Source organism: Dromaius novaehollandiae, chromosome 1 (assembly GCF_036370855.1).
Source record: "Dromaius novaehollandiae isolate bDroNov1 chromosome 1, bDroNov1.hap1, whole genome shotgun sequence".
Classification (NCBI taxonomy): Eukaryota; Metazoa; Chordata; class Aves; order Casuariiformes; family Dromaiidae; genus Dromaius; species Dromaius novaehollandiae.
In genome coordinates, this window is record NC_088098.1 from 68,924,146 (window position 1) to 68,948,070 (window position 23,925).

At 39.1% G+C, this 23,925-nt stretch overlaps 2 long non-coding RNA genes across 2 annotated transcripts; both read left to right on the forward strand.

The window, feature by feature from the left end:
- The first annotated feature begins 1,101 nt into the window (after positions 1 to 1,101).
- LOC112978901 (uncharacterized) lies at positions 1,102 to 15,780 on the forward strand. The gene is made up of 3 exons (XR_003258041.2): positions 1,102 to 1,465; positions 3,151 to 3,302; positions 8,423 to 15,780. It is a non-coding gene; the product is annotated as an uncharacterized LOC112978901 (long non-coding RNA).
- An 8-nt stretch (positions 15,781 to 15,788) lies between these two features.
- LOC135329017 (uncharacterized) lies at positions 15,789 to 21,766 on the forward strand. Its single transcript, XR_010390144.1, has 3 exons — positions 15,789 to 19,370; positions 20,816 to 21,012; positions 21,711 to 21,766. It is a non-coding gene; the product is annotated as an uncharacterized LOC135329017 (long non-coding RNA).
- The last annotated feature ends 2,159 nt before the right edge of the window (positions 21,767 to 23,925 follow it).

Below are 23,925 nucleotides of genomic sequence, written 5' to 3' on the forward strand. Positions count from 1 at the left end.
ACTGGCAAAGTCCAGCAGCTGCCCTGCTAGTGAAAAGTTGTCTAAAACAACTTGGTAATTTTGCAAGATGAACAAGTATATCGTTTTTTTTCCTTCTTTTCTTGCACTGTATCTTGCAAAATCTTTCCAGCAAAACATAGACTCATTTGCTATGTAGCCAGCAAAAGCAGAGCTGTTTCCTGTTCAGTACTTACTCACCGTACTCCATGCCTTTTGGGGGCTGGCACTTCAAATTTGGCAGAGTGAAGCAACTGCTGCTCTAAAGTGGCTGTATGGTAACTGCTTTTTGTCTCTTCATCTCCTTCTGTCAGGAAGTGCCTGGTATACTTTCCACACAGTTTGAGAACACCATATGCATTATAGTACTGCACAGGGCTCTAGTGTCTCTGCTTTAGTGGTGCCTCCACCACACAGACCAAATAAACTAAAGATACTGAATTGCACTAACAGTTCTGGGGTAAAATTCCTGAATTGTCTCATCCCCTTGGAGATCTTCTCTTGTGGGGAGACAGCAAGTTCTGCCCATTTGGCCTCATGGCCTGATTTGGAAATTGCTTCAGGGGCAAGCCTGAATTGAAATTTGTGGGCGATCCCACTTAAATTAATGGAGTTTAGCCTTGCGTAAAACTAAGCACTTGTGTAAATATTTTCAGATTAAAAATCATGCTTTCTTAGGAGGAATGCTTTGATCTTGTGTTGGCTTCCCCCCAAACCAGCAGGTTATCTCCATCTCCCAGACTTCTCCAGAAAGGAAACAGAAACTTCTCTCCACACTAGTGTCCAATGCTTTCTAACTTCCTCTTGCACAGTGATAGCACAGAGCCAGACTGCCAAACACTTCTTTAAAGGCTTCTCTCCTCAGTTATCTTAGCCACCAAGATGAGAGAAGGCAGGGGAGAGAAAATGACTATGAGAAATGTTATTACATTTCTCTTGTCAGTGTTCAGATCACATCTACAACCCTGTTGTTTCACTGGAACATTGGCCCTGGTGGGGAAAGCAGCTGCTTCACCGACGTTATTCTTTCCAGCTCATCTGAGCTTACTTTGTGATGGGGAAATGGTAAAATAACATGACCACTTTATCTTTTGCAGCAATCCAGTTGTGCTTTTCTCCTTTCATCCATGAACCTGAGTGAAAAACTGACTTGGATGGAAAATTGGCCTTACCATCAGGATCCAAAGGAAGTGATCAGTGCTTCAAAGTCTGATTGGGGGTTGGTTTCAAGAGGTGCTCCTAAACTGCTGAAACTGGGCTGACTCTGTCAAACTTTTCTATCAACGATGTGGACAGTGGGATGGTACACTCTCAGCAACTCCATGAATAACACCACATTGGAAGGGAGGGTCAATACTCTAGAGGACAGGGCTGCCACTCAGAAGGACCTGGACGAGCTGGAGGGATGGACCAACAGGGATCTCATGAAATTCAGCAAAGACAAACGCAAAGCCCTGCACCTGAGATGGTAAGAACACATGCAGGAGACAGGCTGGGGAGCACCTCTGTTGAAAAGGACCAAGGGGTCCTGTTGGACAACAAATTGCATGATAAGCCTTTCTATGGTGAGGGTGGTCAAGCACTGGAACAGGTTGCCTGGAGGGGTTGTGGATTCCCCATTCCTGGAGACATTCAAAACCTGACTGGATAATTTCCTGAGCAACCTGCTCTAGTTGACTCTGCTTGGAGCAGGGGGGTTGGACTAGGTGGTCTCCAGAAGTGCCTTCCAACCTCAACTGTTGTGATTCTGTGCTTCTGTGTCAGCAACAATGCCATTGCAGCAATGAAAGCTAACTAGACTGCATTTGTAAGATGCAAGCCAGCAAGTCAAGGAAAGTGATCATATCCCTGTGCTTCACACTTGTGCAGCCACATCTGAGGCACCCTGTCCAGTTTTGGGCCCACAGTATAAGACAGAGTTTGAAAAACTGGAACAAGTCTACCAGAAGTCCACTGAGATGGTTACAGGGTGAGCACATAAAGGGTGGCTGAGGGAGCTGAGTTTATTTAGCCTGGAGGAGAGAAGGATTAGGGTGATCTAGTTGCCTCTTCAGCAATCAAAAAGTAGAGGGGTGAGAGAGAAGATGGAGCCAGGCTCTTCTCAGAGTTGTACAGTTTTCCCAGAGATATTACAAAAATCTGTTCTCAGAGTTATTCAACACCTGACAAGGTCTTCAGCAACCTGACTTAACATTGATATTAACCCTGTCTTGAACAGGACATTGGAGTAGATGACCTTCATAGGTCCCCTCAACCTAAATTATTCTATGATTAAGTGATCCTATCAATTTTATGCTACTGACATTTTCATTATGACTGTTAGATTATTCCTATGTTATGGTACTTTGAGTGTGTTGAGACAGAAAACAATATATGGTCTATTGCTATAGAAATAACTGCCTGAAAAAGGATTTAAACATGTGATTGCAGATGTCCATACTTTTTCACTGAAACAGTAATCAGCAATAGAGTAAACTCTACTGCTATATCTATTTTCTTTACATTGTGCTTCAACCACACCAGTTTTTATATGTACAAATTGGACACTAGATGATGGAAGAATCACTTGTTTAAAAGAATTTCCAAAATGCAGTCCTAATTTCCTAGGTTATGCACTCCTCTCTTTTTATGTTTTATTATTGAACTGAGATGTTTAGATTGCCATTTTTGACTGTCATCTTACAATTAGACTTGGTTATAGCTTTTTTGTTATTTGTTTAAAGAAGTTTGGAACTGTTGTGATTTTCTTTGGTCAAACTTTGCATTAATTTACTTACCCCTAGCTTGTAATGGTAGTGTTGTAGACACTGTGAGGAACTGCAGCCAAACCGAAATTAGTTTAAAATTTTAATTAGTTCTGTAAGTATTATATATTTTCTGGTTTTTTTACAGAAATGTAGGATAAAATATTACTCTAAATTTCACAGTCTTTTTCATGTAAGACTGATTACAAAAGGAAGGGCTCTTCCAAAGGATTTATTACTGGTTTTTATTTCTATTACAGTTGTCTGAGGCCCCAGTCAAACTCATGGCCATGTTATTCTAGGCATTAGTTGAACACATAGAAACAATTTTTGCCCAGCTAACCTGCATTTAGAAGAGGCAATCAAAATAGATGAAAGGAAAGAAAATGTATTATCCATTCTTTTACAGGCAGCTTGAAGTTTATCTTCACTGCAAAAAGGTTATTTGAAAAGTGTTCCTGAATCGAGACTGCTACCTGAAATTAAAATCCCAGTGAACTGAAGGAACAACAGTAGTAGTTACCTCAGAGGGAAGTAGCTGAGATGGTGGAGATGAGATTGGTAAGCATAGATGTTGTGCCTAGAATTCTACTTTGACCTAAATTGCTTGAAACAAAAACATCCTCCTCCTCCTCTGTACTGTCCCTTGTTTTCAATACCTTAGCAAGAGATTTCAGTGTTGCTCAGGAGGTCTTTTGTAGTGAGTAGAGATGAATAACTGTCTCTGAAATCCTAATTCAAAGATTTATCAACTAGATCATCCCTCTTTCTTATTCAAGAACAGTCACTACGGTGAGTTCTGAGCTCTTGCAACGTCATACTCTTTTCATAATGCTGCATCTGGTACATGTACTGGATGTTACTGTAAGAGGCAAACTAAATTTAAATCATAACAAAAAAGTTAGATGCATCTCTGCCAAGTTTCCTCAAACTGTGAAAAGATACTGCCTGATTTTGGCCTATGTTTGTATGAAAATGACCAAAGGGCATTTGTATAAAAAATTCAATTAAGAAGATCAATTAAGCTCTTATTCACTTTCCCTGACTGATTTTAACCATTTCTCCATGTATAATACATCTAGTTAATTGCTATCTCCAAAGCTAAATATTGATTCTGACATTAGCTTGCCAGCTAAGAGAGGTTACCTTCCTCAGAATATCCATGTTTAAAACTCACTTTCTCATATAACTGAAACAAAACAGATTAATTATTCATATTTCAATTCTATTATAGGTCTTTATAATTTATTCTAATTCTATTCCATCCTGTTACAGTTCCAGTGGGGTGCTCTTCATTGTTATCCTTGACCCACTTCCAATAGTGCATTAAGCTATGTTATTAACATCTGTCACATGTTGTTTGTTCTCTCATCTTCTCCCCAGGGATATAAGTGTGTGCAGTGAAGTGTCCTCTTAATTTGTTATTTTAAATATGCATGTTGCTATGTATTTATTAGTGAAGACAAGGTCAGGGAAATGGGCCTTACATTTGGACAGAAATTGATCAGGTTTGTGATGCATTTGTGTCCCAGGCCCAGATGTAAAATATAAATAATGTTGAGAGCAAAGGTAATACAGAGATTTAATTTTATAGGAGTGCTGTGATGTCATACATTCATTTTACAAGTTCTGTTGCAGTATTTTGTTTTACTACATTTCTTTTCACAGAAACGCATGTCTACTTATTTGATAATTATCCTGAATATAACATGCCTTTTGGTTTGGAAGTTACCTTTCATCTGCAGTAGCAAAACTGATGATATTATAAGCACATGTAGGTATGGTACTACCTGACAATATTTTGACCTTAACATAATTAGACCTGCCAGTGAACAGCAGGTCTTCATTAAGAATGGATGTCACAGTTTTACAACGGTTTATAATTTTATCTTAATTTTTCTTGTCTGTGCTTTCTGAAGTGGTTCCTTGTGTAACTTGTCTTTACTTTCCATGCTGATTTTCTTTCCAGTTTATTTCTCTGGTCAGCTTGGCCTGGATAAAAGCTATGAGCTATGAGCCATTAATTTTTAAAAAGGTGGAATGGTGATTTTGTAGTTTTAGGCTGTTTCAGACTGGAGTGTGTGAAACAGCTGGGAGGCTAATCAGTAACTTTCTGATAAATACCAATTAATGAAAAAATCAGTGGTCTGGATTGCTTTTAGAAAAAGAAGGTCGGTCTTTATTAGGTTCCTATATTTGGGGCATGTTCGCTTTGTTACTCTAAGAGTACTTTCAAAATGGAAAAGGAAAGTTTGAAACAGAATGCACAATAAAAGAAAATTAGAAGATTATAAAAATGAACCCTGGTCTTTTGAACTGAGTGGCTAAACTTTAGTTAACCTTAGTGAGGCTAGGATTTCATTTGGAAGGTTTCTGGTGAGGTTCTTCAAGCCATAAAACACAGGTGTAAAGGAATACTATCATCAATGACACACAAAAGTAGAGCGTGCTAATAACTACAATATATTTTATGAAATTAAGAGAGTTTTTTCTGTGTCTTTGGACCCTTGTCAGATTTCCCACATGGGACTGATTTTCTCTGTCACGTTCAACTCTTTGAAGCAATGATGACTGTGAAATGCTGCGTATCAGATTTCAGTACTGCCACTTACATCCCTGCTCCTTCACTCTCCATCGCCTGATCTAATGTAATTGTTCATCTTGTTCTGTTTTTGTTCAAAAAAATCTTACAAGCTACAAACAATCTTACAGTATCTACTAGCTTTGATTAGGGCTTTCTAGGCTTTCAAAGTTTAGCAAGCTGACTTAACAGTTTCTACTTCATGTTACATCTCTCAGCCAAAATCAGCCCTGTGATCTGTGGTTGATAATAGCAAGGACAGCTAAGATTACAACAAGGGCAAGACTTGGATATAGAAGAGACTATTTGCCCCTGAAAATCAACTTCATTGTTTACTAAACTAAACTGAGAAGCTGACTTTCACTAAGCTCCTATAACAAGATACCTTTGAGTGACCACATCCTCAGGTAGAGAGACAGGAGATTAAACCATTCTTTCAGAAGTAGAGCAAGATAGAAAATGGCCTTAAAATTGGAGAAGAATTTTTCAAAATGAAAAAGAAAAGTCATTTCCTGATGTTCAGCTGAAAAGCTGTCAAAACTTCAAAAGCATACCTGAATTAAGTCTTCCTCTCCTCTACCAAGCACTTAGCAAGGAGACCAGAATCAAAGGTCTATGCTGTGCTGTAAGCTCTCCTCGGTGTGACCCCAGGATTCAGCTGCCCCTTTTGATTGTCTCATGCTCTATGGGGGTAGGAGGTGGTAGAAGAAGAGTCTTTCTCCTGCATGAGCTTATTCCCACAGACACTTGCACTGCCGCAAAAATTCTAGGCCTCTGTGGTCTGGGAGCTGGATTCGTGTTAGGTACTTAATCATATGGCCAACAGGATTTTTTTGTGACTACAGAGAATACAGAGCATGAGTTATTGAAGATGCCATTGCTTTCTACTGAATATTATTATGGGGTAATTTCTCATGTAGTTGATTATGTCTAATGCCAAATTAGAATTTGCTAGTGTTGATTATAATTGGTTGTGTTTTGCTGCACATGGAAATTCTTAATGCTACATGGTTTAAATCATAGTTCTGGAGTAGCAGTTAAGATGGATTCTTCAGAGTGAAGAACTGACAACTGTAATTAGATAATGGATTAATTGAAGCAGGTTAAGCAATTAAGGAATTCTATTTATAGCCAGAGCAGATTTCTCACTCTTCCCATTCTTCTTTTTTGTTACTTTATGTAAAAAAAGAAGGTAAAAGCACAGCCTATGCTCCCACAGTCTTTACCAGAAATTATAAATGTGTAGATTCATAAAAGTAGATTCAGTAGGCACCACTGAGATCCAGATTAGACATAGGTCAGAATATGGGTTTGGTGGCCAAGTCAGGACCAAGGCTCAGGTTCTGATTTATGTAAGTCAGAGAACTTAGAAAACTTCTTAACAAGATTTCCCATCAAAATGGGAATGCCACCCCCTTTTTGGTCTTCTGGGACAGTCCTCATTTTGATCAAAGTGGGTCTGTTGCTCTTTTGTGAAAGTTTCTTCACTCATCTAAGTCTCAGGAGAGTGACAGGCTCTTCCTTCAAGGTTTTGGCAATAGCTGAACCTTGTTGGAAAAGGGGCCTCTATGCTGTTTGCACATTGTCCAGGGACAAAATTATGAGTGGGGTTTATGATTCAGGGACTTCTGTCTGAATAATCTGGAGGAATTCATATTTGAAGTTCTGGTTTTGGCTCACTCTACATTCTTTTTTGTTTTTATTTCTTATATATTGATGAGGTGTTTGAGTAGTATAATTTGCAAGGAATGAAAATATATATGACCCAGACTGGGGAAAAGAATGTAGAGTTTTGTCTTGTCTCCTCTGACTGCTGCCTGTCCCTTGGCCCCTGTTTCATGGTCCTAGGAAGACAGGGTCCGTGTTTCATTTTTATCACTAATGCAGAGCAGGATAAGAGACTGTAATGAAAGAGCCAAGGTCATAGTCCGTGGCAAACGAGTGAAATAATATTTTAGCTGCTGTAAAGCAGCTAACTGTTTAGCTGTCAAGAACTAGTTCTTCTGTTTTTTACTTCAGTCTGCCATCGCCATTCTGTGTCCAAGTAGGGTGCATATCAGGGAAAATCACCTTGATAACTTTCATGCTGCATTAACTTTGTTTATTTTAATTATGATTCTAAGTGATACCAAGGGTCTTCTCTTGGACTTCTCTTGATATCAGAGATAATAGAATTTCTTTGCTGGATCTTTTCTAGGTCTTGGTGTTTTCATTTACAGGGGAAAATGTCTGGTTTTTTTTAATTGTGGCAACAAATTCCTGTGCATATTGTTTCATAATGCAATTCAAGTTCTTTTCATTTTGAAAGACTTTTTAAGGACTGAGATGCTAGTAAGATTTGAAAATTGTTCATTTTTGTGAAGATCAATTTAATTTCAGTAATGAATAGCATTAGCTATAAAAGATGTAGATCCTTTATTAAGTTATCCTGTTAATGAGTTAGAGGTCACAGTAAGCATTATATTCAATTGCCAGTGGTCCAGGTAAGATCAGACTTTACCTTCTTGATATTTCTAAAACAGAAAGAAAACAGTCCCTTCCAGTTCTCTTAAAATCTTAACAAATAAACAAAAACTTTTGTTTTTTTTCCTTAAGGAGCAAAATAACCCAAAGCAAACCTTTTATTTCATGCTTCTATTTATCTAGGAATAAACCCAAATATTTCTTCTTCTTTATTGAAAGCTTCTGCTGTTACTCTTATGGTGGTATTTAGGGACTAATCAATGACAGGGCCCCAGAGTAGCTGATGATTTCTGTCTCAGGTATCTTAATATTAGAGATGGCTAAAAGCAACTTGACAAGTCATTTCCTCACTACAGTCTTTCATTTTGACAAACCTTCATGAAGAAAGCTTAATTTTTGGTTTTAGACCTTCCTCTACCAAGTGACTTTGGTTTCTAGGCTGTGGGGCCTGAAGTGCTTCACAAACTCCTATGTCAGCTGAGTTTCTGGGCTTCATTGGTGAGTTGTCACAAACCCAGAGCTTCCTGACCCTCTTCAGCCTTTCCAGAATTCATTTAGGTTTGACCATTTTGCTCTCCTTGAAACTTTTTTCTGCTTTGGAGAGCAGTTAATTTATTTTTGTTGTTTTTCATTCCAGATAGACATGAAACAGAAGTACTGCTGTTCCTGTGAGAAACCCAGCTGACTCACAACCCCAATAAAGAGGAGCAAAAGGCCTGGGGAGCTTTCTGTATGCACAAGAGGGCACCGTTGGTCTGTGTGTCAGGAGGGCTCGTTGGGGAGGCAGCCTTTTGCCTGTAGGATGCTGCACTTTGCTGTGCAGAAAGAGCCCAGGCCATCCCCAATTACTCTCTCTCTCCCTTCCTACCACCACAGCAGCCAAGGAGTTTCCGGAGGGCCCTGTCTCTGTGCTGTCAGCCACATTGCTGATGATAAAAAAAAAAAAATTAGGCTTGTTTGCTGCTGGTTGGACACACTCAGCCCCGGGTTTCCAGGCTGTAGGACATCTGTGGAGCCACTCCAGAAACAGGAAACCATGGACTTGACTATAGCTGGTAAGGTTTCCAAGAGGAAAAGCCATTATGGGGGATCCAAATTACTTTTCATCTACTACTTGATATAGCATTGCTGAGGACACTCTGCGGAATGTGACTTAAGTCAGCCTGTTTTGTGGCAGTTTTACTTAAAAAGGCCTTCATGTTATCCTAAAGCAAACAAGACAGGGCATCTCAGGCAAAAATAGCTGTATGGTGAAGATATTTGCCATTATATGGTCACTGCAGGCCTACTGTTCTTAAAACCAAAATCATAGCCTTGCTGAAAACTGATTTCTTGCCTACACCCTTTGTCATTGTCCAGAGATTTCAATTTCACAAACGAAAATTAGGAAGCATCATTGTCTTTACTGCTGAGCCATGCTTTGCTGCTAAGAATTTTAACTTAAATGTTTTGAGGCTGAGTTCAAGACAAAGCATTTCAGTGTCATATCATTGCTGAGTGAGTCTCTGATGTTTATGATTGCAGAGGAAAAGGTCTTACCCACTGAGTCAGCCTGAATATGTAGTAAAAGGATGTATGTTGAGGAAATGTGTAAGCTGCTGATCAAAACTGGAAGCATGATCTTCATCAACAACCATACCAGATCATTAGGAACTTACCCACATCATGCTCTTGAACATAAGAGACAAGCAGAAAAGGATCATCATTACTTACATAGATTCAAAGATACTGACTTGTGTATTTAGGAAGGAAAAACCCATAAAACAAGTCTGACAGTCAGCCTGCCAGTTAAAAGCCAATGGACTGAAGCAAAAGGACTATGGCAAAGATTCTTGCCTGCAGCTGTCAGACAAACAGACATTTGCCTTGATAATGAAGTGAGGAGACTCTAGAAATTTCAGAATACCCAGAGCAGGAGCTTATACGTTCTGAAATGTTTGAAATGATGGATGTTTCTGCACAGGTGCTAAATAGAAGATGATTCATGTTCTAGAATGACTATTATCAGTGAAAACACATTCCATCAATTTTTCCTCATTACCCTCTGAAGACATCAAGTCTCTTACACAGTCTTTGACACTACAGGGGTTAGGATATTCACATCATAACCAGTTATGAAAGGAAAGTTTTTCAGGTACCTTCTAAGGAAAGTTGCCTTTAAGTATTGCAGTGGTTTAGTGCAACAGCCTGTGGTTAGAAATTAGTGCATGCTTTTCAGAATCAAAGTGCAAGTCATTCATCAGCAATCTTTCCAAGGTTGCCCATGTTATGAAATCCCTCAAGCATTTTCTGAAGAACTGTGAAACTGTCAGAGACTACCAGCATTCTTCCATTATACCTGTGAAGGCCAGAAGTATATGGTCTCTGTAGAGACCATATTGAGAAATCAGGTGTCTAAGTTGAGAAGGAAATATTTGCAACTAGATGATCAGCATCACTTTCTTGTGCTATGGCACCAAAATATATGGAAAAAATGGATCTGACAGAAGAAAGGGAAGATAAGTTCAGCAAAGACAAATGAAAAGTCCTGCATCTTGATGGGAAAACTCCATGTAACAGTACAGGCTGGAGGCCAACTGGCTAGAAAGCAGCTTTGCAAGAAAAGGCCTGTGCTTCCTGGTGGAGAACAAATGGAACATGAATCAGCAGTGCACACTTGCAGGAAACAGAGCCAACCACATACTAGCCTCTACTAGCAAGAGTGTAGCCAGCAGGTTCAGGGAAGAGACCCTTCCCCTCTATTCACCATTCGTGAGATTGCAGCTGGAGTTCAGTGTCCAGCTTTGCCTGCTAGCACAAAGGTGTCAACATATTGGAATTAGTCCAGTGCAGGGCCACAGGATAGTTAGAGGGCTGGAGCACAGGACGTATTAGGAGAGGCTGAGAGTGCTGTGTTTGTTCAGCCTTAAAAAAGAAGGCAAAGAGAAGATCTAATTACTCTCTACTACTGCCTAATGGGAGAATGAAAAGAGGATGGACCCAGACTCCTCTCAGAGGTGCACAGTGGAAGGACAAGAGACAACGAGCACAAGTTAGAACACAGAAAGTTCTAACATGATATAAGAAAAATATTACCATGAGGTGGCCAAACAGGAGCCTGGAGCATCTGTAGAATCTCCATCCTCGCAGTTATTCAAAATTTGATGAGACCGGGCAGCCTAGACCTCCTCTGAGTGGAAGGTTGGACTCCCTGAGTTGAGGCTGAAGGGATGATCTCCAGAGGTCCCTTCCAATCTACATGATTTTATAAAGGGCAATTGACAGTCACTCTGAGCCAAAATCCAACTAGGAAATTCAAGTGTTCCTTGAATTGCTCCGATCGCTACTGAGACAACTTCATTTTGTAAAATCAGCAATCATTAAAATGCCTTACTGCCTGTTAGACAAAGGAGATCCTTAGAAAATGATTTGCTAGCATTTAGAGGCCTTCAAAAAAATCAGGCAACTGCTGTCCAGTTCTCCACTCATCCATTACGATGAAGAGAGGTCGTTGCTGATTATTAACTATGCAACTTTTTGTGGTTTTGGAGCCATCCTCAGACATTCATTAAGAGATGGAATTGAAGCACCTTTTCCTTGCTATTCAGGAATGCTGATATCCACTGAACAAAATAAGAATTGATAAAGAGCTTGCCACTTCTAAGGATTTTCTCCAAAGACGAGCCAACAGTTTCAGTCATATTGCTGTGTATGCAGTGATGGAGATATTATATGCAGTAATAGAGAGTTACACTAAGTGCTTGTGATCACACATTTTTTTGTGAGCCAGAAAAAATTATTTTTACAAATGTCAATGTGTGGAGATGACTGTCACTGCATATAATGAACAGATTGTGTTCTTCCACCTGCAGCTGAATTTTCAGTGCTGGAATGCCTCCTATGCCTGTTCAAGCCAACCATGTCATGAAAATGGCTGCCAAGGATCTATCCATAGCTTGACCTGGGTCCTTGGCTGGGTGGGAAGGAGGAGGTTGGCTAACAAAGTGACTGAGTGGAATTGAAATAATTTTTAACCCAGCAGTCTGATCTGTCTGCTAATGAAGAAGTTTTATTTCACCATTCATACAGGAAATCAACAGATTATTTTGGTTTTAGCTACATTATGTCCAGCAAATTCAGATACTGCACACCCAAAAATGTTCACCTGAAGTTGCATCCAATACTCTGAAGTCAGTGCTACCATAGTCAGAATTGAATGTGTCAGTCAGCAACAACCACAGTGTTTCCCTGGGAGGTGTCCAAGAAGACACGGTCAAGTTTCAAATTCACTGGCCTCTTCTTTTGAAAGAATTTCCTGAGTGTGATAGCTTCTTATACAAAATAGCTTGAAGCGATTTTTAGTCTCATCATGAACATCCGTTGCAACAGTCTCTGCTATTTCTCAACAGAGAAAAAGTCACAATTACTGAATATATTGTATTTGACATCAGAACTATCTTCAGTTCTGGTAAGGTCAAGGACTTTCCCAAAAGCAACCTATTTCGAACTGTTACTACTGCATTATGCCTTTTCCAGGGAAATAGTCAGGCCAAATGGCTCAGTCTGTCAGAGATGCTTAAAAGGGATTATTAATAGGCTCATTCCTCATTGCTCAGAATATTTACTCTTGTCCAACTATGTCAGCCCAGATGAGCTAACCATGGGATAGGCCAAGTCACACCACAGTTTTCTCAGCCTTGTTCCGTCAGAAAACTGTGATACAGGTAAGAGCAAACTGTAGATTTATCTCTGTCATTGTCTATATTTTAGTTGTATTTGTAGAGTAGGAGAATTCAAAATTGCAAGAAAGTGTGAAGCTGGACCAAAGGAAGTTCCTTCAACAGTTACTGATAAAACCTTGTCTAAGCTCATGAGAGTCTTTATTTAGATGGGAGGAGCACTTCTGAGTCATTGTTTCCAAAGTGTAAAGCAGTATATAGAGAGATCACAGCAGAATGGAGTGCCCACTGACAGATGATTATGGTTATGGTCATCTGTAGCGGACAGCCATTTCATATATGCACAAAGGGAGATCATAGGACAAGTGGCCATCTGTGATGCTGTGTGGTATGCACAGGAGTCTTTTCTCTTGGTGCAGAAAAGGTGCATGACCCTTTTTGTTTCTTTCACTCTCTACTTATACAGCAGAAACCTGGGAGATATAGGAGGGCTTTGTTCATATTTTTTTGGTCTTTATGTTGGTGATATTACAGAGGTCATGTTCACTTGCTGTTGGCTGCTTCAGTTTGTGTCATGCTTCTCAAGCACAATAGGGAAAGAGATGGAACACACAGCAAGCAGAGTATTGATCTGAAAACATGGTGTTAGTTCAGCTATTACTATTTAATGTCTTCAGTAGGTTTTACAGAGAATGTGATTAACAGAACGAGAAAGACATAGAAAAAAAGATCTGGAAGAAAAAAGATGAGATTGTCAGGGCAGGGAGAACCTCAGGGCAGGAAAGTGTGAAAAACATGTAACGTGAGACTAAGATCTTTTTATCTTTTGCTGTTGAGCAAAGGAAGGAATTATGCTATGCAGATGCGTTGCTGCTTTGGTGGGCTTCTGGTATCTTCTGGAAGGGGTAGACACGGTGAGAGCACAGCTGCAATAGATTGCTGTGTGGCTGTTTCGTGCAAGGGCAGAATGCTTCTGCTCAGAGCTGCTGAAAACACTCTACAGAAGTCATCCAGAAACCTGCCACTCTGAGTTTCTCTAGCCACCCTTGCTGGTGTATCCGCCCTTCTCAGGGCTACTTAGTTCAGGCTCCTCATGGAGCTAGAGGTTGGGGAAAGGAGGAAAGGGGAACTGTAGTACTTCTGGACTATGGGCTAAAAAATAGAAAATTTTGGTAGTTCTGAAAATTCTGCATCTACTGTCACTGGCCCTGTAATGACTTCTGAGGCTTCCTAGCTGTTAACATCAGTTCCTAGAATAAACTAACCTTCTCCTTCTTCTGAATTTAGCTTGGTAAATTAGTTTTGACATAGAATATTCAAGCTGCAAACATTCTGTAAAATGTGAATGAAAAATGGTCTTCTTTCCCTGACATAAGATTAACAAACCCAGGCAAAATGACCAAATGCTGTGCAGCTGTATCTAAGCTGAATAACATGAACTCTTACAACACAGAAATGAAATGAAATTGCTGTAAGAGTTTATTGATGTTTCTCATTATGAGGCAGTGCATATGGTTCAATTCATTCAATAAAATTTTATATAAAAAGAAAATTAACTATATTTCTGCCATTAACTGCCAACAATTAATATTACCTCTTAGAAGGTAAGTCCCCTCGGTTTCATTCTTGACAATTCGACCCCAGAAATCAGGTTGCATTAATGCACCTTAATCAAAACCAGAGGACATAGCTACTTAAAATTTCTAATTTAATTTTGTGCATTTAAAAAAAGGATATTTCATATTAGTGATTTCTTATGATGGGATAAAAAAAATCTCTAAGGCCTATGTAGCCTTTCAGGAAACACAGTATTCAGATAACAAGCTCTTAATCATAATTTTCTTTTGACAAAACTGCATCTCTGAAGTGTTTTGAGAATTGATACCTAATCTGTTCATCTGAGCAATGCCAAACTGGAAATCTGTTTTATGTAGCCTCCTCATAATATGCCTATAAATCCTCAAAAAACATTAGAAGATCTCTATTGCCTTTCCCAACACGGGGCGAAGTTATTAATTTTTTTCTTCTAATTATAAGCTAGTGGCTTTGCTTGTGTAAAAACTATAGGATTAGGACCATATGAAATCAAGAAAGGAATAATAACATCAGAAAGTTCACTAGGAGAGAAAACCGCCAAAACTTTTGGCCTTTACTAGAGAAACTGAAATTAGATTTATAACTAGCTTTTTCCCCTTTTTCATTTTGATGCATGTGATACAAGGTTTACTACGATTCTGTGCAAGTTTTTGTCTATAGTAAGTCATATGCTATAACTAAAGTTTTTCTAGTAGTGGGTAATATAATATTTTCTCTGCTTTCTCTGTTTAATTTCCAGTAATTTCCAGTTGAGTTATGTTAGAAACAAACTGACATCATGAATGCTAAAGAAAACATAAAACTAATCCCCAAAGATAGAGAGTCCTTATGTACATAAAGTGAGTTTCACATAAGGAAGATTCAAAGAATGCAAGCATGTTTTTGCCACTGACTCAATTGATGTAATAACAGGAGTAGGATTTCAGAAACATCACTGTAAATGCTAAATCTGCCATTGATCTGATGTATTACACATATCCTACTGAAGCTCAGATGTGCTGTATGGCATGTCCTGGGGTCCTGATCCAGTGATCATTCAGAGCTGGCTAGAGCATGCTCTAAATCCATTCTGGTCTGTCTTCTTTCTGCAAGAATCAAGGCGTTGAGAAGTGGCTGGTATGCATCTGGATTTTATCATAACAGGGGAGCAATGGGTTCAATGTGTTTGGAAGCACTCCCAGAACCACCTATTTATATATAGCTGGTGAAGAGATAAAGACGAGTTAAAGATTGACTTTGATAAGATAAAATGAAGTCTTTTCATGGTGTATGCTATATTCCAGTACTCCAACACTGGAAAATAGTCCTACCTGATGGGCCCTGAGTGTTTCAGTTTCATTCAGTCAGCTGAATGCTGAGAGTGCCAAACCAATGCTTAAATGAGGCAAAGAAATCCATCTTGTGGGGCTGCCCAAGTTGATGAGTAGCCTCAGAAACAGTCGGGAGAAATTCTGTGCCATCCTTACATTACTTCCTCTGCTACTAGTAGTACAGATATACCTATTAGATATTATAAATTCATAAAAGGACAAGGACCTAAAGATCTAATGGACCTAAAGAAATCATCTGATCCATCTCTCTATCTTTCAGAGAAATTTCTGTGTCATTCGTGATAAGTTTGTCTGACTTGTTCTTTAAAGACCTCCACAGATGGGGTCTCTCCAAACAGTCTGTTATGGTATTTCACAGTTTTTCCTATTTTTTTCCCCTGTTTTTCAAACCTATGTGCTAGAGACATAAAGAAAAAAAAAAAAAAAAAACAATCCTCTTCCTCTTTATAGCTTTTCACATAACTTAAGATTTTGGTCACATCTCCTCTTATTTTTTTTCTATTTTAGACAGAACAACCCCATTTTGTTCAACCTTCTCTTACATGTTGTTTTCTTCACCTCTGATTGTATTTTTTGTTCTCTCCAGACTCTCTTCACTTGGCCCACCTCTTTCTTGAAATGTGGTGGCCAGCACTGTACAACTACTGCTGGATCTGAATAGCCTGGAAAGATTGTCCTTGTGTGTTTGCTCTGATTGCATATCCCATTACACTTCATGTCTCTTTCACAGTAGTGTGTCCCCGTTGGCACATATGCGACTTGAAAGCCATAGACAGCCACTGTTTCTCATCTGCAGAACTTCTGCTTAGCCAGTATTTCCTCCCTCCTATTCACATTTTTAGCACAAGATTAGAACCATGTAGTTACCTGGGTGAAATATTGTCCTATTTTTCTGGACTTCCGTTTCTTCAGTTTGTCATTCTGAACAGTCCTCTCCTCCAGCATATAGACAGTAGTCCTCAAGACAGTGAAGTAAATGCTATATGGTCAAAGTTGTGTAAGATGCTGTCTGAGTTTAGTCACATCTATGTAGTCTGTGCAGCCTCCAGTGCTAATTCAGAGAACTAAGTAGGTCGGAAGCTCCACTGACTGTAAGACTACCTCTAGGTTAGGTGCCTAAAATCAGATGTTATGATATCTTTCCTCTATGCTCCGACAGTCTCTGTGTATGTAACTCATCTCATCTAGCTTCAGCCCCTAAAGAGTTCAAGGTGTCCAGCTGAAGCTACTTGTCTGAAATGCCAGGGGACTTTCCAGAGAGTAATTCATCCAGTCTTTCTCAGCCATTGATCTCACTTGGGAAGGAACCATTCGTTGGACAAGCTATCTCACTGGACACTGAGGGAGCCTAGATGACTAAGATTTGGACTGTTAACATTAAATGGGATGGATCTAGGCCTACACCTGAGCTTATTTGTCTGTAAAGCTGGATAATTCTACCTGTTTCATGAGGATATTTAAAGCCTAAGTGGTGCTTTTGAATGGACTCAGTTGATGAAGTAGTTTAGAAGTGTAAGGGTAAATTATGAAGGAAGAAAAGCATACATCTAGTACCTCTAGGCACACAAAGAGTTTTTGTCTTGCTTTTGGAAATGTTCCATGAAACAGCAATGAATGGAAGAGCCTCCTGGTCAAATAAACAGCGCATGCATTCTACTTTTTAATAATTTGTGTCCAGTTAATGGTACAATATGATATGGCTTTACAGGTTGGAGCAAGTTTTGCAAAAGCTTATTATGTGACCTTTGTTGTCTTCTGTCATTGTAAGATTCTTCAGCCCACCAGAACAAGGTTACCCTAGTGCAATTAAGGTTTGAGAATCATGTTTGTATTTGCCTTGTGTTGAAATCTGTCCTGCGTTTTGTATGCCAGAAGGCTCTTTGGTCTGAGACAATTTTTTTTTTTTTTAATAGCTGATATGCTATCTTTTAAATCAATGACTTTTGGAGGAAATAATAAAATAAAGTAGCATTAAGTTGTGGAGAGAGGGGGGAATGAGAAGAAAATGAGAAATGGAAAAAGGAGAAATAATGAGACTTGACTCTTTTCTGCTGTAATGGATTTTGCCTAATATTCAAGTTCAGCATACAAATGAAGCTGTGCTGGTTATGTAGTGTTGATACTGAATTGAAAGAAAAGTTGTTTATTGAAAATTTGTGCAGAAAAAGAGAGGGCTGACTGTTGTTTTGCACTGAGAAATGCTCTGACCCATAAAGAGAGCAATATAAGTTCCTAAATAAATGGTTGCCTAAGAACTGTCATTACTCCATCTGATAGGAGTTTAGTTTTTAATATTTATTACTTTCTGAGATAGTGGAATATGAGAAATGATTTTCTGAAATTGGGCAATAAGCTATGATTTTCATCAGGAATTATTTATAAAAATACACTTTTCTGGACATGGTAAAAATGCAAACATAAAAATATCAGCTTATCTTCTATTGACATACTCTGAATAAGGTGGTCTGAGCAATCCCTTCCCTATTCATTATCCACATTTTTATAATTCTTTTTTTTTCTTGTGGAATTCATTCTAGCAGGTAATGAATCCCAGTAGAGAAATCATAATCTTAAATGGGCAGAATAATAAAAGAACACTGATCACATGAATATTTATGAAAATTCTGATTAGAGACAGCTTTTAGCTACAAAAATTACATCTTGATTCAAACATACTAAAAATTTAGAGATGTTTCTCAAGGTGTCATGGAGTTAACACTGAATAGACCAGTTCAGTGCTGTAAAGTTGAAAGTCTGCAGCCACTTTTCCACTTTTTCTTTTAGTAGGCTTTGGATTCAGTGGATTGTAAATCCACTCCTGGTCCATATGGACTGTTTGTGGAGTAAGTGTCAAAGATCTGAGTAGTCAAATGTCCAAATCATTCTCTCCAGCTTGAAAAATTGACCTTTCATGTGCATAAGCCTTATAAGGTTTAGTTTGGGGTAAGTATCCCAAAGACCATAGGGTTTTGGGAATCTTTTTTATCTGGAAATTTTGAAATGAATTTTTCCTCTATTTTCCCTCTATTTCTAGTCTGTTACATCCCATGGGGCAGCCATTGGCTTTTTGGGAGTGCATCAAGGATACTTCATGTGAACAAGCTGAGAGTAGAAATGTAACATTAACACAGTAGGTTACAATAAACAGTTGGAACTCGCAATATTGATTTTCTGTGTGTTTCTTAGATCAGCAAAATCATCACTCCCTTTCTGTATTTATATTCCTGCTCTGATATATCCCATGCTCAGAATTCCTAATTCCTTCAGTTCCTTTCCCTCTTTTCTTTGAGAAAATAATCTGGCAGTTGGGATAGCAAATACTTCAGCCACACTGTGTGAACATCTGGGAAACTTGACAAAAAAATGTTGAGTTCAGCAGTCAAGTTTTAGTAGTTGGCTAAGTCATTTGCACTGGAATTGCTGGGTTATCTCTGTCCTTGGAGACCAATATAAAGTGAGACTTTTTCTACGAAAAGTGGAAGAAGTCTCATCACTGAAACATTTGTTAAACGTTTGTGCCACTTTATGGAGTTCAGCAAATGGTCGTGAGAGATTCAGAATGAACACTGTAACAGGAGACTAACTTTCTGTTCCACATTATGCCCAGCTGTGATCTTGTCCCCAGACCTGATGTAGTTGTAGCACTGCGTATATTGTACATTTGTACACCTCAGCTATTTCCCATGTGTTCCCTGGTTTTCCTGTTTGGGATGTACACTGCAGAAATCTTTCTCTTGTTGCTTCAATATACTGCAGTTATGTCAGGCAATAATATGAACCAATAATATGACCAAAGTCTCCAAAGTCTTACTCCTCGGTCATCAGATAATGCCAAACATTTGTCATTGTTAGCATTTTCGCAGTTGCAATCCCATGTCCTGGTCTGCTGCGACTGTGGCAATAATGATGCTGTATGTCTGGTGCTTCTTACATGGTGCCTCACTGATCCTGCCATTTGGGACGTGCACTGCAGGAAGCTCTAGCTGCTTCAGGACTCCAGGTTTGTGTGAGGCAATGTTGCTTTCACTGGCTGCATTTTCTTTTATTCCTACTTCTCTCCCTTCTCCCTTGCCTTGTGCCTTCTCCCTTACCCACAAGAGGATGTTCATGTTGTTCTCTATTGGCCATGAATATTAACAGCATGTATTTTGCCACATGAAGATGCACTCCAAGCAGCCAGGTCCTCCTGTTCATTGGACATTTAGCAGCAAATGCCCAAGCAGCAACTCAGATAAAGAATAAACGATCTAAGAAAGTTGGTGCATAAGGTCAACTTGCCAAAAGCAATCAAAATGCTTATGTGCACCCATGCAACTGTCCTCTCTTTCTATAGGTTTCATGGACAGACCTCTAGCTATAGGATCCCAGGACAACCTAACCCTTCTTGACTCCTCACTGCACTATTATACTTCTGTTTTCTTCCAGCAACCATAAATAGATAAAGGCTTAAATTTTCTGTCTGCTCTTCGCTCACTAGAAAAGGAGAATATGTTAGAAACTTCCTTTAGGGGAGTACCAGGTGCCAAATACCTAAATTTTTCCAAACACACAGACAATAATACTGAGTTCTGAACCACTTTTAAGGTATGTATCTGAATGAAATATGTGAATAAAAGCATTCTAAAGTTATTTCATCCAATATTGAAATCAAATGAAAATATGGTACATCACAGAATACAATTATTTTTGTTCTTTTTTTCTATGCCTTTCATTTTAACCTGTTACAGAGGCATAGAGTTTTGTACTGAATTCATCAGTACTGTTTTGCCTCTTGTGTATAAGAAGCCAGCTTGGTGTGTTACTAGGACAACTTGATAGTTTGCTCCACACACATATGGGAGTGTTTCTTATGTTGGCATAATCTTTTACCACAGCTAAAAGCAGTTCAAATCTTCACTCTTCACTCTGATATTTTTAGTCTGTGTGTGTCTAGTTTTCTCTCTCAATCTCTTTCTCTCTCTCTCTCCCTCTCCTTCTTCCTCCCCTTCTGTATCTTTACCTAATTTGTTGAATTATTTTCCATCAGTAGTGTCACTTACCATAAAAATTGCCATTGTTCTAGTTTATCTCGGAAATCACTCAAGTTTACTGTCTGACAAAAAATTACAGGCTTTGAGGGCTTAAGGCTTTCCTGAGTTGTTTGTCTTAGTGTATCATATGACTAAAAGCTGGATAATGAGAAAAAAAACACGAGGATAAGTGCACATTTTTCTACTTTTCTTCTACCATGTAACAGTGCCACCAGCATGGCTAAGCGTTTGGATGAGATCAATTTATAGGTGAAGACCAGCTGGCAATAACTGAACCAGAGGGAGACAGGAAAACACTTGGAGAAGTTTGATGCTGGGACAGTTGTGCTTTTGGGTTTTATTTATTAGTTTTCAGATTTTTGCCATGCTTTTTACTCTCCATCAGGTAATGTTGTTATCACTTAACGAATCATAGGTCATCAAGACTTGATGAAAAATAATGAATCTAACCCTGATTATTTTGGAAAATGAATACAAAAAATTGAAAAGTTTACAGGAGAAGCATGCAAGAATGCTGCAGATGCATCAAAACAGAAGAATACAGATCAAGCCATAGAAATGGCACGTGAACAATCTGTACAAGTTTCATGAAGACTGATACACTGTACTAAGGTATGCTTCAGGTTAAGTATTTGTTAACACTTGTAGGATGCTTTAAAGACCCAGATTTTATTTAGCATGTGTTGCATTCTTGGGTGGAATAATATCTCTGCAACATACAACCAGTATCAAATCTGGTTGCCATAAAATCAAAGCTGGAAAGAGAATTTAGGTCAGGGCCCTGTGGGTCCCCCAGCCCTTCCCTGTCCCTGCCCACGCCTGGGCCTCCCCCGTCCCTGTCCCCCATCTCAGCCCAGCCTGGGGCCATCAGTCCCTGTCCCACGATGCAGCAGTGATGCTGGCTCCAGCCCCACCACGGCCCTGCCACTCCCCCTGCCCAGCCATGGATCCCCCAACCCTGACCCATGGGCACCGGCTTGGCCCGGCCTGGCCCCACGGTGGTGCCCAATGCCCTCCCTGGGGCTGGGGCTGCCCTGGCTGTCCCTGGTGCCCTGCACCATCGGGGCAGGGGGATGGGCTCGGCCCTGCACTGCTGGGAGACCCTGCCGATACCAGCACCTGGCCCCAGGGAGTACCCAGCCTGCGCTGCACCCTGCCAAAATGTGCTGTTATGATTTCCACAAAAGATGGATTTGGGGCTTTTATTCAAATTCAGCTCAAGCAGGAATTTGCAGTTTTCTATATCTCTGGAGACACTTGACACTTTTGAATGTAATATTGCTTCTGTTCTTCATTTCTCGGATCTACAGATCCAGAATCTTTAAATGTCCCCAGAAGGCTCCTTTCAAGACTAACAATCCACAGTAAGTAAAAATATTTTTAATAATGTGTATTATACTGTACTAACTATAATAATACAGTTAGATATAGTTCCAGCAAGGATTGACAACATCACAAAGCTTTTAACTCTTAAATAGTGTTTCTCATTGGTGATCTTTTTAATGGTTTCTGGGGGTGGGGGGAGATAAAAGGTACAGAGACTAAAACTTTAGTTTTTTAATTTTGATAATTATAGATAAATGTAATTATACCAAACTCTGTACGTGTTCTGAGCAATAAATTTGGAGTGCTGCAACTGCTACACTAAGCAGAGCAAGAAAGAAAAAAATATATAAAGAAAAAATTAAATAAGGGCATAAAGAAACTCTGATTGTTCCAATTGTATTATTAGCTCAAGCAGCTAAACCACAGGGTAATTAAGAGATAAAGAAAATGACATAGATTTATTAAAACATTTTATATAAATAGTAGTGTTCTCATTTACATAGATAAGAGTATTTACTGAGAGTAATTAACAAGGGCAGCATTACAAGAGCATTTCATGACAGGGAAGGAGCACCAGCTTGCATTAGAAACTCATTTACACCTTATTTCACAAGTACTGATAATGATCCAGTCTATTTATCTGTTTTTTTCCACCTGCCACAGCATACAGATATGCCCATTGTCAGAAATCTGTCCTAACAGTCAATCATTTATCAGTTTAGACTAAAAAAGAAAAAAAAAAGTCCATTAAAGCCTCCTAAAAACTGTCCTGGTTGAATTCAAGTGCTTAAATTAACACCTATAAAACCTGCAACTGGACTCAAACTCTACTCATTTTCTGTTCTCTGCTAAGAAATAAGTCTTCCTGTATCCCTTTGTATAAATACCTGATTTGAGCTTCCCAGCTTATCCAGAGGGCTAGCAGATCCAGCTGCATCAGAAGAGAGATGCACATTTTAGGCTTCTAGGGCCTTCTAGGGAAAATGCTCCCTACTATGTCGCTCTTCTACGTAAGAGCGATGTTTCAGTTGAAATGTGGTCACCCATAGGTGTGGTTGTATGTAGGTCAAAACCAAGGCCAAAACAAACGAACCCTTTGCAAATAACTGCCAGCATTCTTTTAGTGCTCTTTGAATATTTTATTAGATTATTTTATTTCAAGTTTTTAGTTTACTTTTGGAAAAATTTGTTAGCTGTGTCCTATAGACTGTTCAAAAGTATATGTGAGCCTTATCTCTATGAGTAAGTGCACAACTGAAATAAATGTCTTGCTAAGGTCTCTTCTCTTTACAGTTTCTTCTTTAAATTCTGTCTTAACAATTTCAATGCCTTTTTCTTTACTTTTTTTCCAAACTTCACACTAAAAAGTCACCCATCTGAGTTATGCCCCTTCATCATGGAATTCACGCCCTACCTCCTCCACTGACGCAAACTTTGGAAAGCAGCTCTATGGAGGACAACCTAAGTGCTGCCTCCAGAGCTAAGTGTGCTGTCCTTGCTTGTTATTGTAACATTGATATACATATCTTCCTTTCCTCATTTGTTATATCCTAATGTCATTAGGATAAGCCTGCAGCAATTTTAAAAGCTGGCTGCACAACCCCTTTGACGTCATTACAGAAAGGTCTCGACTGCAGACCCTGCATATACTGTCTATGATATAGTGTATAAAAATCCATGTCAATGTTGGCTCTCAGGGAGCACTGGAAATGATTCAACTGTCTGGAATGGGCAGATGGCTGCTATCAAAGTTTTATTATCACCATCATTACTATTACAGTGGTTTGTGACACATGTTGAACTTTCAGAGTAGTGTTAAAGCTTAAATATTTGAGCAACACTTTCTGAAATTCAAATCCCTCAAATCCTTACCAATCTGATTCCAAAAAGCAGGAGTACATTTAAAGCTAATTAGACAGATTGCTTCGTTCCACTTCCAACTTTCAGAGTAATTATCTCAAAATTCTTGTTCTCATCTAAACGTGACTGTTAACTATTTTTAATTGTCTTGATTTATTGCTGAACTTAAATTCAGTACATGCTGAATGTTCAGCAGGGTGGAAAGAAAATTTGAGTTAGTTTAAGGATACATATGGATTGGTGTGGTATCGGCTTTTGGATTCTTTATTCTGGTCAAGTTTCTCATTTCATTTGATATCCTTTTTGCTCTTTCTGCAACTGGCTTGTCAGCAGAGTACT